This window comes from Staurois parvus, unplaced genomic scaffold, assembly GCF_062004578.1.
Source record: "Staurois parvus isolate SC_StPar_1 unplaced genomic scaffold, SC_StPar_1.0 ptg000048l, whole genome shotgun sequence".
NCBI lineage: Eukaryota > Metazoa > Chordata > Amphibia > Anura > Ranidae > Staurois > Staurois parvus.
In genome coordinates this window covers 800,475-818,067 of record NW_028317844.1, presented here as the reverse complement: position 1 = coordinate 818,067, position 17,593 = coordinate 800,475, and positions in this window count along the sequence as shown.

The following is a 17,593-nucleotide window of genomic DNA, read 5'->3' as shown; positions in this document are numbered from 1 at the left end:
TTCCTCATTAAAACACTGAAACTGCATCTGGTCTGGTGATTATAGTGTACATATATCTTCTCTTTCAGGAACAAACACATAAAAAGGTAGGTTTCTTCTACAAGGTCTGTTAAAATCCTTGCAGTGTATATTAATCACCCAGAAGGGATTGTTTTTTTCTACACAATAGTGGAGTTACACTCTAAAAAACATGGATTACAGTATAGTAGCATTATCACTTTATTAGTATTTAAATTTAGCATAGTATAAGTTGGATTCCTTTGTGAATTAATACCACCCTTTCCACAATCTAGAATGTAATTGTGGGAATCCAGGAAGGTAGCGCAATTAGCTTTGCAATACCCATACATCCTGACATTTTCAATATGGAATGATGTGACAGACACAGATTAAATTACCCTTTCCCCCTTATTTTGAAGCCTCTGCATAATTGGTTTCCCAGTAAGAAATCTAGTAGTAACTATTCTTGATTTCATGTGAAAGATTCAGGCTTATTCAACTAAATAGTGCAAAAGAGTATTATGCTAAAGTGGAAAACCCAGTTATGTATGCTGATCAAAATTTGACTGCTAAGAAAATAATAAATTGTATAGTAACAAGTAGGCTTGTTCAATTAAAAAAAACCCTGAAATTCTTCAATATTAAAGGGTCTCATGCTATTTTAGTAGGGCACACAATAAACTAGCAATCCCTGTTAAACCCACAACATAAATAGCAAATCATTACTTTTTTATTGCCTTTCTTGCTTGTGGTCACGTGTCCTCCTGTCCTGCTCCTACATGGGACTAAGGTGCAGCACAACACATGAAAACCCTGCAGGGGCTGCTGTCAATCATGCTGTCAGATCCACTTAGCAGGCATGTCTGCCTTTGATATGAATTAGTGCATGAACACACGACCTGCTTTACACCATGAACATGAGTGTGTTCATCCTGGTTACAATGCTGAACAGACTAGAACAGTCTGTGGATAACATTGGTATGGAAATTGATGACATTGACAGAACCAAAAGGCGTCTTATGCAGAAAGTAAATCTTTTTAGAAAAACAAGGTGGACAGTATATTGAACTATATTATAATAAGCCATTTGTGCAGAATATTTTTGGGGGGTTTGCAGACACACTATTTTCATGATTACTCTAATAAGGTCTTACTAATAAAAAATTTATTTAGATTGCTTGAAAAAGGTTTCTGATAGCAAGGTCCTATCTTTTGACTGTGACAACATGTACCCTCTGAAAATTTACTACCAAAAACAGTAAACATTTTACCTAAATCTTGAAACAGGCATTAAATAAATTGCAGTGGGAATTTCCTTATATTCTATCGTACATGCCCTATAAACACTAGAAAATATAGTGATCACAATAAAGGATTTTTGTATAAAACCAATTCATACTCAAATAGCAAGAGGAAATAAAGTTGATTGACAAACATATGAAAGGCAATAGAAATAGAATTGACCTGTTTTTAACTGTTTTTCCTTTTTTATTTAAAATAAAATAGAAAATACATTATCATTTCTGCATTTAATGTAAATTCTGTCCATAATTTAAAAACATTGACTAAATCTTATGTCATGCAGTTAAAATTAAAGGGTACCTCCACTTTTGTGGGAAAAAAATAGCAAATAAAAAAATATATATATATATAGTATATACAATTGCTACACAAATCATATTGTAATTGAATGTTATTAAAAATTAACTTTCCTTTTCAATCTACAGCGCTGTAATTTTCTGTAAAATGCAATGCAATATGGCTACCTGGAGGCATTCTGAACACAAATGGTGTACAGGACACTCCCCAGAAATGTAATTTCCTGCTTGTGTGATTGGTTTTCTGATTTTCACAGAAGTCTGCACTAAAATACAAGTCAGATTTTGAGCTTCCCCTTACTACAAAACTGTCATTTTTATTGAGATACTCCCAAGGAGAAATCACTTCCAAAGGGATACAGACCTTGCCACTCCTCATAAGAGCCTTGCAGGTGCGGCAGCTGATTGATAATTATAAAATCACTCCCACATTCACTTTACACATGGACACAGACAAACTGTTATTTCTTTAGAAAGGTAAGAATCTGCAACAATGTTTGTTAAAATCCTTGCAATGTACATTGATCGCCCAGAAGGGAATGCTTTTTTTCCCTAAACAAAAGTGGAATTACTATTTAAATTGACTTAGATCTACTTTAGCTGCACTCTAATAATTCAAGGTTTTTGTTGCACATATTTTTTCCTTTTAAGCCACCAGTTTCGTCTCGAAATAGAAGCCCATGGTACCGCAGGTCTAGGCCTTTGGTCCCTTACATGGTTTTTGATTTTGTGCTGTGAAGGTGCTACGAAATCTCATTGACTGTGAATTTTATGCTATGCTGTCATGATATCAGTTTCATCTTGAGAGCAAACAGAAACGTTTTTGGCTATGTTGGATGGCCTATGTTCATACCATAAAAAATACTTCCAAACATTTAAACATTCTGGATATAATTATAAAAAGTTGCTGTGTGTAGCTAATTTAAGACTAATTTATACCACTTTGGTGTCATACATATATGATACAGTCATATATCTTCCTGTATTGACTGTATTTGTTATAATAGTGAAGTGTTTATCCATGGGTAAAAGAATCAGTAATACAGTTTATCAATGTGGATTCATAGCAGCTAATATATTTCTACAACAGCAGTGTTTAAATGTACATCTAAGCCCATAGATACATAGAAAACTCATTAGCCATAATGACCCATTTAACTGCTAGTAGTATTTTGCGTAACAATTTGTCCACAGTTGATAAACTTACACCAGTCACCTCCAGATCCAGTGGGATTATCCAGAACAGTCAGTATTCTTTTGTGGTTGATACTGAACTCCCACTTAGCCTGATTTTCGTAATAAGGTATAAAATATGCTTTTTGACCAATGGATTTCCTCAACACAAAGCCTTTCCTTAGATTAGACACCCTATTAACATACCAACAGTTTATAAAAAGTGAAATGTTCTGTTATTCAACAAACAATTGTGGTTATTTTCTTTCCAGATTATTTCTAATTCAATGCACATTTAACTGATAGACTTAAACTATCACAACAGAAAACAGTCATTTTGAGCACCATGAGTAAAATTGGATCACGTTATATTTTGTTGAAAAATACAGTTTCCTTTCCTACAGTTATTTTGTTCATGTTTTCTGTCCACGTATTGCCCATTACCTGTAAACTCTGTGCATTCATTTCCTATGAATGTGTGTGTGCTCCAGTAGTGGTTGAACATTATAGTTTTGCTGTGGAGACCTCTTTTATATGCATATTATTAAAAGCAATCATAACCTGCATGGTTATATTTTTTTAAAGACTGCAAGAACTCACCCAAAAACTAGATTTTTGGAAAATGCTAGCATGTTGAACTACCAACCATTTATTACAACACTACTGGACAATAGTAAAGGTATCCTAATGTTCCTGATGTACCCTCACGTTTAGAATTTAGCCATGCAAAGGAGCCACTGGTAAAGATGAAACTCAGTTGCAGAGCTGAAGTCCCAGAGAGTTTAAGAGGAACATTACTCCCCCCTTCTGAAATTTTTGCCACTCCCCTAATTCCTATTTAGCTGGTAGTGCAAAAAGTGCATACTCACCTGCCTGGCAATTCATCAGTGTTCTCTAGGGATTTGTTGCCGCACACCTGGTCCTGCATCGCCATGTTATTCTGATGTCACCAGGTGGTGCTGGTTGTCTCTTCCGGGTGGTGTAGAGTACCCCACAGCTACCTGGGATCTGTGATGTGGGTATCCCAAAATGCTGCTTGTCATCCTGGCATAGGACAGAAATAAATGTGGAAGTGTGGGGAATAGGTTCCAAAAAATATATTTTCACCCCAATAAAATTGTTACAAATTATCCAATTCTGTTAGAAGAGGAGCTTGATATAACATTGATGGGGGGAGTAAAGTTCTACATAATAAGGTAAATTCAGTTCAATGGGTCTACAGTTCCCCTACTAATTCGCAAAGGGGGTAATTTAGAAAGACTGGCGAGTGCAAAATCTGGTGCAACTATGCATAGAAATTAATCAGCTTCCAGGTTTAATTGTCAAAGCTTAATTGAACAAGCTGAGGTTAGAAGTTAAATGGCTACCATGGACAGCTGCACCAGATTCTGAGTGCACCAATTTTGGTAAATCTCTCCCACTGGCACATAATGCCAATCACTAATAGTGAAGTTAATCACATTTAGCTTCATTGTCAGTATTGAGGCATGAGAAGTTAGGGATTGTCCCATGTGTCCATTGGTTAGCTGGATCCATGAGTTTTACATAGAATTGTTTCTAGAAAAGGTTACTTTTATAGAATTAGGTATGTTGGAGATTAACCCGCTACTTCCAAATTTGTACCTTACCTTTGAACCCTTGATGTGCATGAAATTCTAGTAATCCTAGCTTTTGCAATTTTTTTTTTTTTTTTTTAATTTAAATATTTATTAATTTTTCATATTATTACAAAAATCCATAAGAAGAGACACAATACATATAAATATCCATACATTTCTACTCTGTCCCTTCTATTTACCTCTTTTCTATTCCTTTCCCTCCCTCCCCACCATTTCCCCTCTTCTCCCCCCCCCTACCCTCTGCAAGATCTCAAACCTCTCTAGGCCCAGTAACTTCGGATAACTTCCTAGATTAGAGTTTTCTATATTTCTCTTTCATTTCCGATTTTTCCCATTTTTCCCATCGTGAATAGTATATTTTCATCCTATCTTCCTGAATATGATAAGATTTTTCCATTCTGCTAATCTGGTTTACCCTATTGATCCAATCCTCCTCCGTTGGTATCTCAACCTTCCGCCAATACTTGGGGATCAACCCTTTTGCAGCACTTAAATAGTGCCATATACCTGATTCCTTATATTTATTCACTGTTGTTTCAACACTATGTAGGAGACAAATGGTTGGGTCTAGTCCTATGTCATTTCCAGTTATTTTTTCTATTAATTTGACTATTGTCTTCCAGTAAACCTGAATTTTTGGACATTGCCACCATATGTGAAACATCGTGCCCTCTTCCCCACATCCTCTCCAACACATGTTTGAATTCTCCCCCCTCATCCTGTGCTCAGTGCTCGGTGTAATATGCCATCGTGTCAAACATTTATAGTTAATCTCAACATCTCTCATACTAACATTCTCGTGAACCAGTCTAAATATCTTATTCTGTTGATCTTCATCTATCACCACCTCCATATCTCTTTCCCAATTTGTTATAAAAATTAACTTTGTGTCTGTGTCTAGTTCTGTGAGTATTCTATACATTTTTGTAACTCCGTGTTTCCCGTCTCTACGTGTTTCTAATAGCCTTTCAAACATGTTCCATTCCTTTTTTAATCTCAAGGGTTTTGGGAGAGTTCCTATAAAACATTTTAATTGATGATATTTCCACTCATCTATTTTACTAAACATATCTCCTACCATCTCTTTTAATTCTCTAAATGTTCTCAATTCCCCCTCTACCAATACATCTCTCAGTTGGATATCTTCCTTTTTAATCCATCTCCCTGATATCTCATCTTTTCCCGGAGGGAAGAATTCCGTGTTTGCAAGAGGCATTAATATAGAGTTGAATTCCCATTTCATGTGTTTATGTAAGTTGTCCCATATCCTTAAGACAGTTAAAGTGTAAGTGCTTGTGCCCTCTTTGGTTCTCCTATAGTGTGCTGGAACCCATATCATCTTGCTCAGATTAATTCCACTCATATCATTCTCTATTTTTACCCAACTTTTCCCCTTATGATTAAAAGTCCAATCATAAATTCTTGCTAACATTACTGCTTTATAATATCTCTTGACATCAGGTAGTCCCATCCCCCCTTTCTCTTTAGTCCTACTTAGTGTTTCATATGATACTCTTGGTTTTTTATTCCTCCAAATATATCTTGTTAACATTTTTCTCATTATCTTAAAAAACACCTCTGGGAGTTTGATCGGGATCATTTGAAATCTATAGAGTATTTTAGGTATAATTACCATTTTAATTAGGTTCATACGTCCTAACCATGATGGATTTCCTCCTTCTAATCTTTTTAGTTCGTCCTTAATCTCATTTATCAGAGAAATATAGTTTAATCTATACAGTTGTTTATATGAGGTAGCGAGTTTTATGCCTAGGTATTTTATATCTTTTTCTCTCCAAATAAAGGGGAATTCTTTTTGTAGCCTTTCTTTTTCGCTCTTTGGTATATTAATATTCAAAATCTCAGTTTTTGTTGGATTAATTTTTAGATTAGATAATTCCCCATATTCCTTCAGAATCTTCATTATATTTGGTAATGTTATTCGGGGGTTGCCTACATAAAACAGTAGGTCGTCCGCAAAGGCCGCTACTTTATGTTCTATATTTTCTATCTGGATTCCCTTTACCGCTCCACTATTCCTTATTATTGACAGCAGGGGTTCCAATGTCAATACATACAGCAAGGGGGACAATGGACATCCCTGTCTTGTTCCATTGGACATCCCAATGGATTCCGACCTCTCCCCATTTACCGTAATGATTGCGGTGGGCTCCTTATATAGTTTACCTATCCATTCTCGCATTCTCTCTCCAATCCCCAACCCTTCCAAGTTGTCTATCATAAAGCCCCAGTCCACTCTATCAAACGCCTTTTCGGCATCGATCGACAAGAGCACCACCGGGGCTTTCCCTTTTCTACTTTTCTGGATAAGCATCAGAGTTCTCAAACCATTGTCTCTACCCTCTCTCCCCTGGACAAAGCCCACCTGGTCTCCATGGATCCAATCGGGCATTAGATCTTTCAGCCTGTTTGCTAGGACCTTTGCGTACAACTTAGTGTCTGTGTTTAATAGGGAAATGGGTCTGTAGCTAGAGCACTGAGAGGGATCTTTTCCCTCCTTGTGGATGAGAACTACATGGGCCTGAAGGGATTCCCTCCTCACCTCCATCCCGTCTCCCAAGTCATTCATATATTTCTTTAACTTTGGTAACAGTACTTCACTAAATTTTTTATAATACTTAACGGTATAACCATCCGGGCCTGGGCTTTTCCCTCCCCCTGTACTTCTCAATGCCACTTCTATTTCTTCCTGAGAGATTTCTACCTCCAGGGAGTTCAGTTGTGTTTCACTAAGTTTTGGCAATCCCGCATTTTTTAAATATATCCTCCTTTTTTCATTAATACCTTCTCTAATTTCTTTTGATGTTCCTTGGGGGCTGATGTTATACAACTTTCTATAATACTCCGTGAATACTTTTATGATTTCTTTAGTTGGGTGGGCTATCTCCCCCTTAGGGCTTTTTATCTTTTCTATATAATTTCTGTTTTTTTTCTTATTCAGGGCTCTCATTAAGTATTTTCCTGGTCTATCACCCCATCTATATCTTTCACTTAATACTTTATTATATACTCTTCTCCTCTCCTCATCCATCAATCTCTCTAATTCATCTTTTTTATCCCTTAACTTCTGTCTTGTTTCTATTGTTATTTTTTTCTTGTGTATATACTCCAATTCCAGGATTTCCTTTAAGAGTCCACTAACCCTCTCTCTTCTTTCCTTTTTTTTCCTTGCTCCCATCGCAATCAGGATTCCTCTTATATATACCTTATGACTTTCCCATACTGTAGCTGTCGATACTTCCTGCGTTTCATTCTCCTGGAAGTATACCTTAATCTCTTCACTGATCCTCTGCACAATATCCTCATCAAAGAGTAAAGCCTCATTTAACCTCCAACCTAAACCTCCCGTCCACCTTTTTCCCCATCCCATTTTCATCACAACTGGGGCATGGTCCGAAAAAGTTCTTGTCTCTATTTCTATTTTAACCAACATTTCAATGAGTTGATGGTCTATTAAGATGTAATCCAGTCTCGAATACATCTCGTGTGCATTAGAGAAGAAGGTATAGTCTCTGTCCTTCATATGCATTATTCTCCAGGTGTCCACCAGTTGGTATTCGTGGATCACCTTCCTCAAAGCTCTCAGGGACCTACCCCCTTCTCTCTGCACAAGGGAGGTTACATCCATCTGTGGGTCCATACAGAGGTTTAAATCTCCTGCTATTATCAAACGCCCTTTTTTAAAATCGATCAATTTTTTTAACAGACCCTTTAGAAAGATCTCAGGTTTCTTATTGGGGCAATATATATTGGCTAGTGTGCATTCAATTCCCTGTAGTTTACCTTTCAAAAACAGGAATCTCCCTTCCGGGTCAGTCCTTCTATCTTCCAGCTCAAACCTCATATTTTTTGCCAATCCTATTGCCACCCCCTTTGCTCTTTTAGTTGGAGAGTCGGCATAATACCATGTAGGATAATATTTGGATTTTAGTTTCACATTAGATTCTATCTCAAAGTGTGTCTCCTGCAAAAATACCACTGACGTTGCCCTATGATGTAGCTCTTTAAACAACTTGAATCTTTTCCCAGGACAATTTAACCCATTCACATTATATGTTATAAACTGTATTTCATCCATCCTTCTTAATTTTTATTATCTCTCTTCTAATTCGTCTCCTCCTATTAGGCCCAAATGACTTGCAGAATATTAGCCCCACCCCCCCCCCCCTTCCCCCCTCCTACCACCCCTCCCACCCTCTCTTTTTTTTCCCCTTCCCATTTTTAGGCGTATAAGCTGCCTACAAATCATTTGTGGATCCATTTCCACCATTGATTAAAATTTAGGGCGTAAGCTCCACCTATGTACGGCTCACCTCATCTCCGAGCCACCCGATTCCCTCTCTCTATAGTCTAGACTAAGCGAGAGTCTTTACTCTTTACCTCCCACCCTTAACCGTATCCTCTAAGCGGTTCACGACCTCCTGAGGAGGAAGGCCAGTGGCGAGAGAGTGGAGAGAGAAAAAAAAAAAAAAAAACTCAGTCTCTACTTAATTCTCCCTCCCCCCTTCCCCCCACGTGCTGCCAGTCCTCTTTTCTTGCATTAGTTATATTTCCTTTGTCTTCTTTTTCTTCTTCCCACCCAGCTATCTCCATTCTATGCAAGTCCAGTCTATCGCAAAAATCTCTTAAATCTTCCGGAAATCGCAAATACGCTGTAACCCCATTTTTCCAGCCAGTTAGAAATGCTGAGGAACCCCATCTATACTGCACATTCTGTTTTCTCATCTGCTCCAACAGGGGTTTCAGGGATCTCCTTCTCCTTAGGGTCTCTACTGTTAAGTCCGCATAAATTTGGATACTCAAGTCTCCGAACTTAATTAATGATCTTCCCTTGGTCTTCTTCCAGATCTCCTCTTTGACCCCAAATTTTTGGAACTGGACAATTATGTCCCTCGGTCTTTCCTTCTCGGTAGCCTGATTGAACTTTCCTATTCTAAATACTCCGTCTAACTTGATCCCATCTGTTTCAGGTCTATCTCTTATGGAGTTTAGAATTTTTTTAACTAGTTCGTATAATGTTTCCCCTTTAGCAGTCTCTGGGATTCCTCGTAATCTAAGATTACACCTTCTTTCTTTATTTTCTTGAACTTCCATCCTATAGATCATTTTTTTCTGGTTATTTTCTAATTGGCTTATTTTTTTCCTTAGATTATCTATGTTCTGGGCCTGGGTTTTAACTTTCTCCTCCGTTTCTTCCATTCTTGCTAGCAGATGTCCTAAATCGTTTCGAATAGCTGTCATTTCATGTTTTATCGTTTTTTCCAGATTTTGAAACATTTCAGTCATCTCCTTCTTATTTGGTACCTGTAGTTCACCTTCAGATCCTTTCCTTCCCAGGCCATCCACTATTTGTTGGCTACTGCTGCTATTCAAGCCCATTGATAATCTAGGACTACTTCCTGAACTAGTGTCCATTTCCCCCTTTGTACCTTGGGCCCTTTCTGGCGTAGTATTTCCATATGATGTATATTTCTTTATTGTTCCTGTTTGGGACCCTTTGGGCCCTGCTCCCTTGGGACCTTTATTCTTCATATCCTTTAAATATCTGGTAGGCTTGCAATTTTTCCTATAACCTTTACTCTCCTAGGGCACCTGGGCCTCCTCTCTTCTTATCTTCAAACCCCTGGGAATCCTCCCCCTCCTTCACCCCTTAGTAGCCTAAATCACTCAGGGGTTCACCACACAATAAGCTCCCAGCATTTTTCACTCACCCTTCCCTTCTCAGGACGGTGACTCCATACTTGTGTGGGAGGTCTTCACTGCTGCTCAGTCCTGGGGGGGGATTCCTCAGGGTTTCCGATACTGTTTTTCTTTCTTTCCTCCTCCTTTCTCGGTCCTTAGAAGTCGACTCAGGGAAGGAGGGTGGTTCGTCTGGTATTTATGGGTCTCCCTGCCCCAGGGTCAAACAGCCGTCCAGGGGGTACAGGCAGCTATACGCCGGCAACACCCTGTCACATCAGGGCGCCAGCCAGCATCCACTTTCCCTCCAGGGGTCCTCCGTAGCTGGCCCCTTACTCCTGCAGCATCTCTCCTCCTCTAGCCGCACGGGTTTTCACTCATGTGGTGCCAGGGGAGCCGACCTGTCACTACCTCTCCACGAGGGAACCGGCCGGCGTCTCTACTTCCCAGTCGTCCTTTGCGGCTCACGCCTCCCAGCTTCGTTTCCCCGGCAACCCGGTATCTGCGCTGGATCTCCCCAGCAAGTTCACCTCCCGGATGTCCGTACACGCTCCGCTCTCTGCTTCTGCCGCTCGCTCCCCAGGTACCTCCACAATCAGGTAGGGCTTCACTTCATGAGGGTCTCGGGGTGGTCGGGAATGAGATTATCGGAGAGCACTCACATCGTGCTCTCCGACGCCGCCATGTCTAGGCTCCGCCCTCACACACTCTTTACTTTGCCTATTAAAACTTACTCCCTAGCTTTTGCAATTGATAAAGAATCAGCCTGTTTTCCTCTAATGACTTTTACCACTGATCTTCTCTTTACTGGGAACTATCTGGTGATAAACAAAAAACACTGAATGACTTAAATGTTAAAATTGCAAGGGAAACCATTACAACCATGAGTCTCATACAGGTAGAGATTGTCAGGAATGGACTGGCCAGCAATGGTGGGACTCACCTGCCTTATGGGCTGCAGTACCAGGGCTGGCCAGCGGGTGCTCCCAGCAATCAGAGACTCAACCTTGCAGCCAGCCAAACACCTGAAACTGCTTATGCTGGTGTATTTAAGGGATGGCCAGACCTGCAGACTCTGCCTTGGTGTGTGTGTTTTTCCTGGGCCCTGTATCTTGTAATCCTGCATTCTTGTTCCTGTTCCTGTGTTCCTGCTAGTACGTTTCCTTGTTGCCAAACTCTGCCTGTTCTGATTACGCTGACCCTCTCCTGCTCTGACCCCGGCTCGTTCCTGACCATCCCTCTGCCTGACCCTCTGTACCACGCTGCCCGCTACCTGCTGAACCTGGCTTGTGACCCCGACCATTCTCCGCTTGCTCCCCCTGTACCTACCTGCCCAATTGTTATTGACCCGGCCTGCCTGACGACGCTTGCATTGTATGTACTGTTATCTGTGGGTGGTTGGTTTGGTTTGTTTGCACTGTGTTATGTTTTAGTATTGCACTGCGTTTATGTTTGTATTGTTAGTGTTAATAAATTATATTGTTTATAACATATCTGAAGTCTGCGTTTCCCTGCGTCAGTCACATACCTCTGGTCACACCCGGGAGCCCTGACAGAGATGCTTATACTCTTAATGGCTTAAGCTTTATTCTCTCTAACGAATCAAAAAGATAAGACAAAAAGAGAGATCTTGGATCCTGTAGTAAATCAAGGCCATTGTGTTTTAAAATCGCCTCTTGGTCCTGCCAGGTAGCATACAATTTTTTCACCCAGGTATACAAAGTTTTGAAAATTCTACTACAGAAACCTATGTTGCCATAGAAAGCCATAGGCTTCTCAAGCTAAAGCCTTACAGGGTCACTAAACAACAACTCACCTTGATAACCAATATTCAGTCACAAAGGCTTGGCTGACTGACACCCTACATATATCTGAAGTTAAATGTTGTATGAACAAGGGAGACCGAAAAGCAGCTCCCAAGGGGGTAGCGCTACACGTGCAAGAAAATTTAACAAATAAACAGGGATTTTGATTTTGCTTGAACATGATTGGATGACGATTGGTCAGCAATGATGATTGGTCAGCAAAGATTTCTCACATTCACTAAGTGAAAATTCTCTTGCAATGTGGACATTCTATTCTCCAGTAGTAAATCAAACCCTTTGTTTCTATTTCATGAAGACTCATATATAATTAGTATCTAACCACAGATATGACAATCTTCTTTAACTGAAGAATTTGGTAGGAGCATTGAACATGATAATTAGGTTATTTCAATCTTTGATCCTCTGTCTATATATATTTCTGTAGCTTGCTTGTTATTTCTATCTCCCTTTCTTGCTCTCCCCGCTTTCTGACGTTGGTTTGAAAAAACATGTGCTTATGAAGGTGAGAAACTGATGTAAGGTATGCTGATCTTTGTGGCTGGAAACTACTCATGCAGGAAATTGTGGTTCTGTTCAGCTTTGTCATCATGGAAGGTTCTTGCATGTTGCAGGCTGTGCTAACACCATATTTTTTTTCACACTTACTTTACAGTAAGGCACATACTTCAGGTCAAAAATACACATTGTAATCATTGATAATATTTCAACAAATCTTTGATGACATTTACAGTAATTTTTTTTGCTATTGTATAGTTAGTCCTATAGTTGTACTAAAAGCAATTGATCTCAGGTGAACCCATGACTGACCATGGAGTAGACATACTTTTCAGAGTTCTTGAAAGTTGTCATTGTGGATCATTATGTACATTCTGAATAAAAGCTGAATACAGAAATCACGTTGCATTTCTTCTCTTATAATTATAGCACATACAGTTGTGTCCAAAATTATTCAACCCCCACTGAAATTGAGTGTTTTGGCCAGTTTGACATTGCTTTTGATCATTCAGTCATCTTGCTTACATTTACATTAAAGAGGCACTTGTAGGTCAGACAAATATAACATAACAGTTATAATGAAATAACCACAAATGTCTTTTCTGTGCTCACAGCATTATCAGTTTTATTCAACCCCCAAGTGACATTCAATCTTAGTACTTAGTACAGCATCCTTTTACAGTTATAACAGCTTTTAAACGTGAAGCATAGCTTGACACAAGTGTCTTGCAGCGATCTACGGGTATCTTCGCCCATTCTTCATGGGCAAAGGCCTCCAGTTCAGTCACATTCTTAGGCTTGCGCACTGCAACTGCTTTCTTTAAGTCCCACCAGAGGTTCTCAATCGGATTTAAGTCTGGTGACTGCGATGGCCACTCCAAAATGTTCCAGCCTTTCCTCTGCAACCATGCTCTAGTGGACTTGGAGGTATGCTTGGGATCATTGTCCTGTTGAAAGGTCCAACGTCTCCCAAGCCTCAGGTGTGTGACGGACTGCATCACGTTTCCATCCAATATCTCCTGGTACTGAAGAGAATTCATGGTACCTTGCACACGCTGAAGCTTCCCTGTACCTGCAGAAGCAAAACAGCCCCAAAGCATGATTGACCCTCCACCATGCTTCACAGTAGGCAAGGTGTTCTTTTCATCATAGGCCTTGTTCTTCCTCCTCCAAACATAGCGTTGATCCATGGGCCCAAACAGTTCTAATTTTGTTTCATCAGTCCACAGAACACTATCCCACAACTTTTGTGGTTTGTCCACATGGCTTTTGGCATACTGCAGTCGACTCTTCTTATTCTTTGGAGACAGCAAGGGGGTACGCCTGGGAGTTCTGGCACGGAGGCCTTCATTACGCAGTGTGCGTCTTATTGTCTGGGCTGAAACTTCTGTACCCACATCTGACAAATCTTTTCTCAGTTCCTCAGCAGTCACACGGGGACTTCTCTCCACTCTACGCTTCAGGTAGCGCACAGCAGTCGAAGTCAGCATCTTCTTTCTGCCACGACCAGGTAGCGTTTCAACAGTGCCCTTTGCCTTGAATTTGCGAATGATGCTTCCTAAGGTGTCTCTTGGTATGTTTAACATCTTTGCAATCTTCTTATAGCCATTGCCCTTCCTGTGAAGAGAAATCACCTCTTCTCTTGTCTTCCTGGACCATTCTCTTGCCTTCACCATGTTTGTAACCACACCAGTAAATGTCTAGAAGGAGCTGAGTATCACAGTCATTTTAAAGCTGCCTAATTGGTGCTTATTATGCTTGATTGCTGCTCGGTGACATCCACAGGTGTTTTCAATACCTGATGGAAAGCACCTGTATGAACCTCTGTTCTTCAGAGTGGTAGTCTTTAAGGGGTTGAATAATTGTGGCAATGAAGAAACCACATAAGAACCATTTACTACTGTATTACATAAACAATTGATGTCATTTTAGTTGCATTTGGGTAGTTACAACGTCCTTGTAGGATTTGATTCTGAATACAATTCCAAATGTACACTATAGTCCCTAAACCCCTTTACAGCATTGGGGGTTGAATAATTTTGGACACAACTGTAAATGCTTGTGATTGATTTTCATTACTTGAACCATATGACCAAAGGTTTACAGATTCCCATAGGTAGTGACTAACCCCAATGGCGCCGGTGCTTCCTGGCCCTTTAAGGAGTTTGTGACGCCAGGAGGCGGGGTTTAGGGTCATGTGACTGCCATGATTGGCTCTCATGGCGGTCACATGATTGGAAAGCTCCCAACCGCAAGTAGCAATCGGGACCTTTTCGTGAGGCGCCGGTGAATGTGTCAGGAGCGCACACTATCAGCACATCCTTTGTTTACATTGGGTGCGCAAATATGCGGCCCCTCAGCGCCAAGGTCCAGCTGCTGAAGGCCGTATATTTGTATGCGCAACAGGTTAAACTAAATCTTCCTCCCATGAACATCAGTAGTTAATTACTGCTGTATTACTACAATATAGAGCCCAAGAGCTAAGGATAAAATAACAACAAATAACTAGACCTTACAGCTAATTTCTTGTTTAGTCCTTGCAGCATAGAGGTAATTTAAAATTTTAAGTCATAGAGCTGCCTACATTCTCTGGAAGGTGACTTGTGATTGTTTGCAATTTTTTACTGCACAATGTGTCATTGAATAAGGCTAACTGATTTCAGCAGGCAATTTTCTTGTTCGGTCTTTTTATTTATTGATTTTTTCTCAAATGTAGAAAAAGTATACACAGTAAGACACTTCAAAGGAAATTCAGTGCAAGACATCTGAATATGCAGAAGCTGTTATTGAAGTGTATGCCAGGGAGGTAAGGAAGGATGGGACAAATAAAAAAACAACCTGAAGATAAATCATCTTACATTTTTTGCATGGAATGGGTGGAGGCCTCCTTGCATAAAGAATTAAGTGTTCAAAAACTGTTTAATGTTTGGGAATCTTTCACTTAAACCTTGCCTATAGAAAATCAACACTCTATAATGCAATGTATTCAATGTACTCAGTGGTATCAACTCAGATTCCTAACCAAAGATCCAATTGAGGCTCTACTACCTTCTTTAACAAACTGCACTTATTAATCTAAAAATTAAGGTCTCCTCCCTTCCCTTTGCCTGCTACCTACTAGTCTGATCACCATCCATCCAAGTGTTTCTTCATGTTCACCTCTGGACCCAGTACTGTTACTCTCAACCTATCCTAATATACTATACATTGTCTTCCCTGCATTGACCTATTGGCCAAAGGTTGTGGCCAGTCTTATTGTTAATCACATTCTTGCATTAAAAAAAAACCTGTAAAACATTCTTCAATACTTTCCTCAATGTGGATCTGTTGGCATAAGAACAGGAGGCAAAATGAATTGAAATTCAGTGTAAAAGGAAGAAGATCAAGCGGAAGAAGATTAGAAGGTTTTAGAGAGTAGAAGAGGGGTACAGGAGGAGGGAGGGAATGGGGATGGAGGATGGCCAGGGGTACCACAACCAGCTGTGAGGTACCAGAGGCCTGACCTGTAGAGCCCTCCAGCATGACCTTAAGTAAACTCACTAACTCACACCCAGCCTCCTAACAAGCCTCTAACTACCCTGTGTATACCAGAGGGCATTACACATGTATATTGGATGTCTTTGCAAATTTAATTTTCACCATATTCACTAAGCTAAGTGAAAATTCCCTTGCAAAGTGAGCATACGTCTCTCCTTTACTAGATCAGCACCAAAGTGTACTCAGTTTAGCTCCAAACATATAGTATACAGTTAGGTCATATCTGTGACTATGACAAATCAGGCCTCTCAGCCAGTTAGCCTGTGTACAGCTTGCTTGGGCTTAATTGTGGATAACCTGTTTGATCACTTCCACTCCTATTCATGGAAGCTCACATAAATGTGCTTCAGGTTGATCTGAATTGGTATATCTTCAGCCGGATCTTTAATTGCTTAGGAACAGGAGAGCAGATGAGGACACTTTAGACACTAGGGAGTGATCAGCATTAGATCCAGTGATCTAATCTGGAGAATCACCACTTATATTTAGAAAATGACTATGCTGGGACCAGGGAATGACTGAAAAGGCCCAATGAGTTACTAGCACTAGATGACTACTGATTACTGCTACAGAGAGGGACCGACTGTTGCTAATGCCGCTGACTGATCTAAACCAGACATCTACCATGGCCACAGCCATAAAATCACCATGACTATGACAACCAAAAGTAACCATCATTTCTTTGGGTGGGGGATAGCACAAGCCTGAATGTTATGCATGTGGTTTTTATATTTGCTTTACTTTTTCTTTTAAATGATTTTTCACCTTATTGAGTGAGGTTCTAATTTGCGGAAAGTGCTTTCACATATGCAGTTTGGATTGTTGGAGTACTATTAAACACACGTTAGAATTCAACTAGAAGTGCTGCTTGACAATAAATTCAATGTCTGCGAAAAGTGTGCAATTTTGACCAACTAGCTGCTTCTGACTCTTAATAAAAATTAAAAACAAAATAAACACCAACATAATTCACAGTGTCACAAAGCAAGGTCAAACTGGGTTTATAACAATGTGCAACATATTGTATGATGCACTTCAGGGATGTTGAATTCATATCGCCCGACGCCAGGGACATGTAGTTCCAGGCACCGGGCAGGTAGTTTTTTTTTCAACCTTCAGCCCTGCCCCACGTGTGAACCTTGCGTGAGGTCTCCCAGGCTCTGCCCAGGACCAATTCACTGTCGTCGGCCAGAGGGGAGGGAGGAGAGTGGACATGTCCGCTCCCCTCCCCTTCTCGTCTTGATGTCACTTCTGGGTCCCAATTAACAGATTCCTGGCCATGGAATGCGATGTGCACTGCATTACACTTTCAGTGGAGTACAGGAAGACATGCAGGGTCTTTAAGACCTTGGATTCACACAGATTAAAAAATATAGGGTGATGAAGTTCATCGCCATTTCAGGAGCGCATGCAAATTTAAGGTTTGACATGTTGGATAGGGTATTTTATTGCTTTTTTTGTGCCCTAAAATTAACCTACTTGCATATTTTACTGAAATTGTGCGGTAATATCATGCAACATAAAAAATTGGAACTACCACTAATTTATTCTGTAGGGTCTCTGCTTTCAGAAAATATATATTGTTAGGGGGTTTTATGTAATCTTCAGGCCTTTTTAAACTTGTGCAAAAAGCACAAAAACGACT